Source organism: Astatotilapia calliptera, chromosome 2 (assembly GCF_964374335.1).
Source record: "Astatotilapia calliptera chromosome 2, fAstCal68.1, whole genome shotgun sequence".
Lineage (NCBI taxonomy): Eukaryota > Metazoa > Chordata > Actinopteri > Cichliformes > Cichlidae > Astatotilapia > Astatotilapia calliptera.
The window spans coordinates 9464903-9474140 of record NC_137423.1 but is presented as its reverse complement, the minus strand read 5'-3'; the positions used below and the strand labels follow the sequence as shown (position 1 = coordinate 9474140).

The window sequence follows — 9238 nt, the reverse complement described above, 5'->3', positions numbered from 1 at the left end:
TTGAAAGCACTTTACAGAAAGTGTAATTGTTTGTAATGAAGAAAGAAGTAGGTAGGTTTACATGTGTAATTAGTGTGTTATTGCAGAAGAAGCTTAATGTGTAGTTTGCAAAAACAATGGGAAAAAAAGCTGGCCGAAGAAGAAAAGATAAATGTCCTTTTTTTTCAAGCCTTCTCTCAGCCGGCAGTTTCAGTGCCACGGCCCTCGCTTGGGGGGTGGGGAGACGTGCCCCCCAAGGAGACTTGCTAGATTGTTCAGAAGGTTGTTCTCATCCATCCAGATGGAGGATCACTAACAGGAGCGTGGAAGACTCCAGAATCCACTCTGGCTGGAATCCGGTGGATATGCAGTGTGTACAGGTACAGGACCATTTAAACGGACAGCATTTATAGAATGACTATTAAAAGTCAGCGAGTGTCAGTAATGTTAATGTGGTTATGTTAGTAATACACCGAGTGCTAATATAAGAGCTTTAAGATGCATTTGTAGATATTATTACTGTTTTACCGTCTTTATGGTGCTAGCTTAAAGTTACGGTGTAAACGTTAGCTTATATTGGAGGAAAGCTGTTACTGGTTAAACGATGTTAGCACAGAAATATTAGCTTCTGTCATGACTGATGAAGTTACTAGTTAATAAAGTTTTCAGTAAAGTGATTAATCGCAGCCACAGGTTGACAGCAAATATCTCGATTAGCTTCAGTGCATCTGTAATAAATATGTGCAAGTTTCAGTGCTTCGTTTAAACTGTATGATACTTATACTGACCCAGGGTCAGTGTAAAATACAATCCTAGCTGTGTGAACAAAGCCACTGTAAATTTAATCCTGCATGACAAACCTCAGGATGCAGATTATTATTACTCTTTCCTGCTGGCACACCTGAGAGTCAGCTAGAAACTTATAGTGACGTGGACATCATGCAAAGACTGCCAGACTCTGTAATACTGCAAATGATCAGTGACTCAGGTTAACACTAAACTTCAAACGGTACCTCTGTGTGCTGAACATCTAGGATTGAGTCAGGCTGCATTGACTGTGGGACTTTAATGTGTTAAAAGCAGGTTGAAGACGGCTCAGAAACATTTGAAGATTAAAATTTAGCATTATGGCTGCTGGTGGTTTGTAATATCTACTCAGCTGTATTTTTGTTACTAATTTATGTTTGTTGTTGTTTAACACAGATTTCAGAAGAGCAAATATGCTTAATAGTTTAACTAGATTTCATTTGTCAGTGTTTGACTGCTGAGTCACCGGAAGAACTCATTTCATTCATTCTCCATATGATGTTAATTTACAGAAATGTTTCACAGGAACTGATTTCTCCCAAAGGTTGAACTAGTGTGTTTCCATAGATTACCTCTGTATGAATGTACTTCTTAAATGAAGGCAAGTGTTTGTCCTTTTTTGTTCCTCAGGTACAGTACGTGATATCAAGGGCAGGTGGTCAACACTGGGGACAAGAAGCAGACATACTTCCAAGAGGGAGCTGCAGTGAGGTCAGAGGTCAGAATCTGAAACAGCTCAGGTTTATATTTTAGAGGTTATAAAAAATCAAAATGTATTTATAAAGAAACCTTTAAATAATAGTCATAATTATGATTATTATAAGAAATATCAAACATTTAAGTGGATTTTCTGTTACACATATTGTGTTAGCCCTGCGATAAACTGGCAGCCTGTCTTTGTCCTGTATCAGCTGGGATAGGCTTCATCCTCCCGCAACCTTGAATTGGATACATTTTATTCCAATTATGTAATCTGATCATTTACAAACTCAAGGTATCTAATCAAAATGTAAGTAATAATTATAAAATGGGAAAGCAGAAATAAGTGTGACATAAATGTAAATGTGTGAGCTGACATAGAGCTACATGCAGTCTGAAAAACCTTTGTTGTCAAGTTTGCAGGTATATCAGCACGAGACATTCTTACATAGAAGAGACATTAAAGTCTCTAACTCAGTGAAGCATTATTGGTCCCGTCTGTTTGGATAAATATAGTAAGTTGATGTATGTCCATTTATTGACACATTTTCTTAAGTGCTTATCCAGTTCAGGATCACAGTGGAGCTGCAGCTGGATATGTTCACTAAATAAACCTTACAAAAGTTAACAATAAACCTGCATCCATGTACGTTGTTGTCCACAGAATGAGAAAATCAAACTGGAACACTGTGGAACATGTTAATAAATGTTTGTGTGTTTATGCCTGTGTCTTTCACAGGAGGCGCTGGAAGGTTTCCCTAATAGTTCCTGGTGAATCAAAGCAGAACCATAAAGGTTTCTGGACTGCATGATGGCCTTACCCCTGAGCAGTCATCCTGTTAAAGGATGAACCAGTTAGAAGCTGTTTTCAAAGTAGCTGAGCAGATTTCATCTCAAGTAAGCGATTAACTGTTTGTTCATCTGTTCCGCCACTTAAAGAGCATTTAAGGACGTCTTTTGAGTGTCCAGTTGAATTAATTCTACTGGCTCTCATGGTCATTTGTTATTATAGTCATATTTTTCATGTTCATCCAGCTATTTAGTAAATTCTATCTATTTAGTAATATCCGTCAGCTATAAAATGTAATATAAATATAAAAATATCTAAATATCTCCTGCCCTTTATGTTTTAATGATGTAAGTCTGTTATCGTGTTACATTAGCATTCCTCACATATCAATGAGATGCTGTACAGTACAATCCTACTGACACAGCAGAGGGATAACGACAGCTATTCAACATCGTTACACGACACATTCGAGCTGCATGACGCAGACAAAGTGACTAAATCATCTTTTTGTGGTTTATTGTCTTCAAACCAGCAGACAAAGCCGATGGCAGAAGATGTCGGAGAAGAACTTCAGGCCGTGGACTGAAAAGGTATTTTTTTCTTGTTATCAAAAGACATTTGGAGTGACGGCTTCTACAAGTGGTTGTGCTAAAGTAAAGCTTACAGTCTAAGAAATCACAGTGTTGATATTCAGCACAAAGAGAAAAGCTCACTTGTTTGAATTTATTTACAATCATAGTTTTTATAAATTCTGACTGTAAACAGCTTTTACAGCTTTGATGTTGTTTGACACTCGATATCAGGTGATAGGGTTTAATTTAAAGGTTTCTGTGTCCCAATGAGCCATTTACACTGATCAGTGTCAGTTTAACTGTAACACATTCATTATTTAGATTCAACAAAGAAATAACTGAATGTAAAAAATGGCAGCCCTCAGGCAGGTTTATAGAGATACATGCATGCATTATGAAATTTATGTATCCCAGATAATTGTTATTCATCTAGTCATGGCAGACCTACCTCTTCCTCCCAAGTTAACTGCAACCCAAAATAACTAGTGGGGCTATTTACACACTCACAACCAGTGTGGGGTAAAAAGAGCCACCAAAAAACTGTCAGCCACAGATGTGCTAGAAGAGTTAGAAGCTCTACTTATGGAGAAACTTTCTAAGTCTAACAGGGGACAGGAACTCCTGCCCAAATAACATGATATAAGCCCACATACAGCCCAGCCATAAAGTGAACCAAGTTAAAGACAGCATGGGACCAAATGCATGTAACCAGCCTGCACCCACCTGACATTTCTTCCTCCTGAATTAAATGAATGAAGGGATGAAAGTTAAATGACTACAAACCTAAAGCCACTAGTTCCCACACTGGAGCTCCCTGACACTGTGTGTTAACTGTATTTAGCTTGTATCAACAGTTGTAACAGGCTAAGCCACCTGAGACACTGCATTGAATTTGTTCCTGTCTTACTGGATGTTAGTGTTTCCTTTTATGATCTTTTAATGCTTACACTACACTGTACATGAAATCAAACCTAATAATGAGGCAGATAACATTCCTGTTACGATCCAGACTAGTGGTCTTACTGGGGCCGGTGAACAGGACTGTAAGCTTGCCATTGTGCCAGTTAAAGTAAAATCAAAGAGAGGTCAAAGAATAGTGGAAACGTATGCCTTTCTGGACCAAGGGAGTTCAGCATCCTTTTGTACAGCGGGTCTTATGGACAAGCTGAATATTGCTGGGAGGAGGACAAAGATTCTCCTGCGCACCATGGGACAGGAGAAAGTGGTGGACAGTTTCATTGTACCTGAACTTGAAGTTGCTGGATTGGACAGTGACATGTACTGTGATATGCCTAACCTCTTCACTCAGCATAAAATGCCTGTAGATATTGGTAACATCCCAAATCAACAGGACCTGGTTGACTGGCCACATTTGAAGCATGTTCATTTGCCAGAAATTAAGGCCAATGTTGAGCTTTTGATTGGCATGAATATGCCCAGAGCTCTAGAACCTTTGGAGGTCATCCGGAGTGTAGGTGATGGACCCTTTGCCATTAGGACTGTGCTCGGCTGGACTGTGAATGGGCCACTTAATCGAGAATGCTGTGGAAGGCCAGGATGTTTGGCAACAGTTACCGCCAACAGAGTTTCTGCTGTCACACTGGACAAGCTATGGAAACAGCAGTTCAAGATGGATTTTCCTGAGAGCAGCAATGATGAACAGATGGGGCTGTCAAAGGAAGACTTGAAGTTCCTGGAATTGGCCAGCAAGATGGTGACTTTGGGGGATTGGCACTACAGCATTGCCCTGCCACTAAAAGACCGAGACATAAGAATGCCTGACAACTGTGCAATTGAGCAACGAGCCTTAGGTTTGAAGAAAAGGTTCATCAGAGATAAAGACTTTCATAAAGACTACACTGCCTTCATGACAGATCTTATATCTAGAGGATATGCAAAGAGAGTCCCAGTCACAGAATTAGAGCGCCAGAAATGGGGAAGGATTAAACGTAACTTTGTTCCTGGAGATGTGGTCCTTATAGTGGATGATTCTGCACCTCGTGGTTCTTGGCTCATTGGGAGAGTCACCGGAGCTGCACCAGATGAAAGGGGGCTTGTGCGTCAGGTCTGGATTAAGACCCCAACCAGCCATGTGTGCAGACCTATCACAAAGATATGCCTTCTTCAGGAGGCCTCTGACCCATGACTATGACATTTTTGACACAGTGTGACATAACTAACTTTGAATTGACTTTAATGTTATGAGATGTACATCAGACTGACTATATTTAGGCTAAGTGCTGGTAACCTCTGGCCTATGACTGACTGACCATGTGCAGACAGAAGAAAAGAAGAGAAGACATGAGAAAATAACTTTGGTGGACTTTTGAGTATGTTATGTTGTCTCACTGGGTGTCTGTGATATGATGAAGTGTGTGTTGTGAGTTATGGTGTTGGATGTGTAATTATTACTGTAAAAATGTAATAATTAGGGGCCGGAATGTTGTGGATAGGCGTAGCTTTGGGTCACGTGGTGTCAGTAATAGTGATTGCTATATCACCTGTTCATGGCCCGAGGGAAATTTTGTGAATGAGTGGGTGATGGGGGAAGTCGACTTTTGCTGACCGCTCAAGCGTCCCAAGGCGTTCCCAGGCCAGCCGAGAGATATAATCTCTCCAGCGTGTCCTGGGTCTGCCCCGGGGCCTGCTCCCGGTGGGACATGCCTGGAACACCTCACCCAGGAGGCGCCCAGGGGGCATCCTTGTCAGATGCCCGAACCACCTCAGCTGGCTCCTTTCGATGTGGAGCAGCAGCTGCTCTACTCTGAGCCCCTCCCGGACGGCTGAACTTCTCACCCTATCTCTAAGGGAGAGGCCAGCCACCCTTCGGAGGAAGCTCATTTCTGCCGCTTGTATACGCGATCTCGTTCTTTCGGTCACTACCCACAGCTCGTGGCCATAGGTGAGGGTAGGGATTGTAACATTGTAAACATAATACAATTTTACATTATGTTACTGTCAGAGTCGGACGGTGCCCCGACCGGTCGACCTGTGTGTGTGTGTTTTTTTGTTCTCCTCTCTCGCTCCGCTTTTTCTCCGCTGCGATTGTTACCTCCGACCCGTAAGTGCTGCCACTCTGAGCTGCCTAATAAGCCTGGACGCGATCGAGACGGAGAGACGGAAGGGGACACTTCACTGATTCTAGGGAGTTTTGTGGACACACGAGGGGAGACGGGGAGAGGAGCACTGAAGGGACTTGCACTGTGGATAACTGTGGATTGATTTTGGCTTCACTGTAAATAAAGACACTGTTCAACTTAAACGAGAGGTCCGCGTCTAGGTTCGCTAACTCACCACCCTTAACAGCTACAATTTAACATCATGTAAAATTGTAACATCATGTTTACAATGTTACAATTTGTAAATTGTAACATTGTAAACATAATGTTACAATTTTATATGATGTTAAACTGTAACATAATGTAAAATTGTAACATTATGTTTACAATGTTACAATTTTACATTATGTTAAATTGTTACATAATGTAAAATTGTAACATTATGTTTACAATGTTACAATTTGTAAACATAATGTTACAATTTTATATGATGTTAAACTGTAACATAATGTAAAATTGTAACATTATGTTTACAATGTTACAATTTGTAAATTGTAACATTGTAAACATAATGTTACAATTTTATATGATGTTAAACTGTAACATAATGTAAAATTGTAACATTATGTTTACAATGTTACAATTTTACATTATGTTACAATTTAACATAATGTTAAATTGTAACATAATGCTTAACAGATAATGGTTATCCTCTTTTTATATCATACATCATTGTCTCTGTAGGAGGGTCTGGAGCACCCCCTGCTGAGCCGCTGGGCTCAGTACCTTGCAGGCAGGTCCGACGATGACTTCATCATCTCACCTGAGCTCAAAATTCTGGTGCGTGAAGGCGTCCCTCGGGAGTATCGGCAGAGAGTGTGGCGCTGTTTGGTCCGAGCCAGAACTTTGACAAGCCAAGAGTGCCACATGCAACGCTATCAGCAGGTACAGCTGTAGAGAGAGAGAGTGCTTTATCCGCACCTGAGCACAGGTGGCTCCTCCTTCTTCCTTTTGGGAATGCTGGCGAGCACTCAGTAATCCTGTTCTGTTTCCAGCTGTGTGAGAAGAGTCGGACAGCTCCTAATCCTGCCTCCAGGCAGGTCCAGCTGGACCTTCACCGAACCCTGACGACCAATCAGCACTTCTCCTCGCTGTCCAGCCCCGCCCTCCAGCCCTGCCCTCCAGCAGCTCCGCCGCATCCTTCTGGCCTTCTCCGGGCATAACCCTGCCATTGGCTACTGCCAGGTACTCAACAGGTCAGAACAAAAGTATAAATTTTATATCTGAGTTCTTATGTGGACCCGCCTTCCAGGCAGAACCTCACCTTCCATCAATGTCCACAGGTTAGCGGCCCTCGCTCTGCTGGTCCTCCAAAGTGACGAAGACGCCTTCTGGTGTCTGGTGGCAGTGGTGGAAGCCATCATGCCTCAGGACTACTACACCAAGAATCTGGTGGCCTCTCAGGTCAGCAGACACACTCACCTGCTTGCCTGCTGTGATCTGTTTTAGTGATCAGTGAGGCTGATCTCTGTGAGTCTTTGTGCTCAGGCGGACCAGCGCGTGCTGAAGGACTTCATGGCGGAGAAGCTTCCTCGCCTGGCATCTCACTTTGAGGATCACAACATTGACGTCTCTCTGGTCACCTTCAACTGGTTCCTGGTGGTTTTTGTGGAGAGTCTGCCCAGCGACATCCTGATGCCTCTGTGGGACGCCTTCCTGTATGAGGGTACCAAGGTACCATACACCCGAACACACCATGACAGAAATGCAGACAACACTTGAATGCACCACAGTAGTGTCCATGGAAACAAAAATGATTTTGTTTTCACCTTTAGATGTCTTTATTTACATTTTAGGAGTAATAAGACATTGTTTACTAAGCATGGGGAACTGTCATGTGACATGAAATAGGAGTGGGAAAGCAGATCATTCTAGTAACGACCTCACAGTCTACCACAAGCAGCGTAAATCCAGACGATGAGCGGGACAATGGCTTTGGGCTTGTTTCTGCAATGTGACAAATGCAGCGCAGCTTTTACATCGTTTGTCTCAGGAAATAAAATCACAGTTCAGACACAGAAATATATACCACACAGGGATAAATGCTGACAACAGCTTCAGCCACGTAGATCCAACCCAAAAGTTTAATTTAAACTTAAAGCTCAACTACCAAGTAAGTTAATATTATCTGGCAACTGAGGAACCAAGTGGCTTATTGGAAATCGATCAGAACTGTAATGAGTAAAGGGCCCAACTGCACCACAACTGAAAGAGTAATTTTATGACTCACCTCCTCAAAGTTTCCAATTAATTGTGTGGCGTGAGTGTCCTGTTATGAAATGCGTGTCTGTGCTGCAGGTGATCTTCAGATACACTCTGGCTCTGTTCAAATACAAAGAGGACGACATCCTGAAGATTCACGACAGCGTGGAGATCTACCAGTACCTACGCTTCTTCACAAAGACCGTCTCCAATGCCAGGTACGCGCTCGCCTCCACCCGCCTTAATCTACGAGCTGTTACACTCTCAGAAGTGTAGCGGATGTAGCTGTTGAATCTTTGAGCTTCAAACCCTTTTTACTGAAATTTTGTGAGAAGTTTAAATTTCCCTGATCACAGTAACAACGATTTAAAGATTTTTAAGTATCTGCAGCTCTCGGATACATGTGGTCCAGTCAGTCCAGTATTTCCTGCTCAAACTGCAGTACCTGAAGTATCAAGCAGCATAAAACAGAAACACTCAAGCTGATCAGTTTCCAGTTCCTCTGTGTTGGTGATCGAGTCCTTTCCACCTGCGTGTGTCCATGCAGGAAGCTGACCAGCATCGCCTTCAACGACATGAACCCATTCCCCAGCCGGCTGCTGAGGAACCGGCGAGTGCTCCACCTGGAGCGCCTGCAGGCGGAGCTGCGTGAGCTGGAGGAGCAGCACAAGGAGGTCATCACCGAGAGCGTCGTACGGAAAGACAAAGAGCTCGACGTCATGGTGAGCGAGGACGACGAGGACCTCTGATCACACGGGACGCTTCAGCTGCTCACTTCGAGACGACGATGAGTTTTCCATGAGTTCAAGAGAATTTTACTAAACCGGCTGTTAACTGGTTTCCTTCACACCAAACACAGGATTGTGTCAGGTTCACCATCTCTACTAACACTACAAGGAAACAGACGCATACAGATTTAACTGCATCACATCTCTGAAACAAGCTTGCAGTAAACAAATGTGTACTGTGTTCACGTGTGTAATAAGTCAGGCTGCAGAAATGTGCAGATGTATTTCAGTGAATTCATTTGGATTAATATGTGATAGCTTATTTATTTCATTGCATCTTTT

The 9238-nt window shown here is 42.6% G+C and overlaps 1 long non-coding RNA gene across 1 annotated transcript; it reads left to right on the top strand.

Annotated features, from left to right (window-relative positions):
* Positions 1-244: 244 nt before the first annotated feature.
* On the top strand, positions 245-2283 carry LOC145430324 (uncharacterized). Its single transcript, XR_013910807.1, has 3 exons — positions 245-359; positions 1417-1504; positions 2225-2283. It is a non-coding gene; the product is annotated as an uncharacterized LOC145430324 (long non-coding RNA).
* Positions 2284-9238: the final 6955 nt, after the last annotated feature.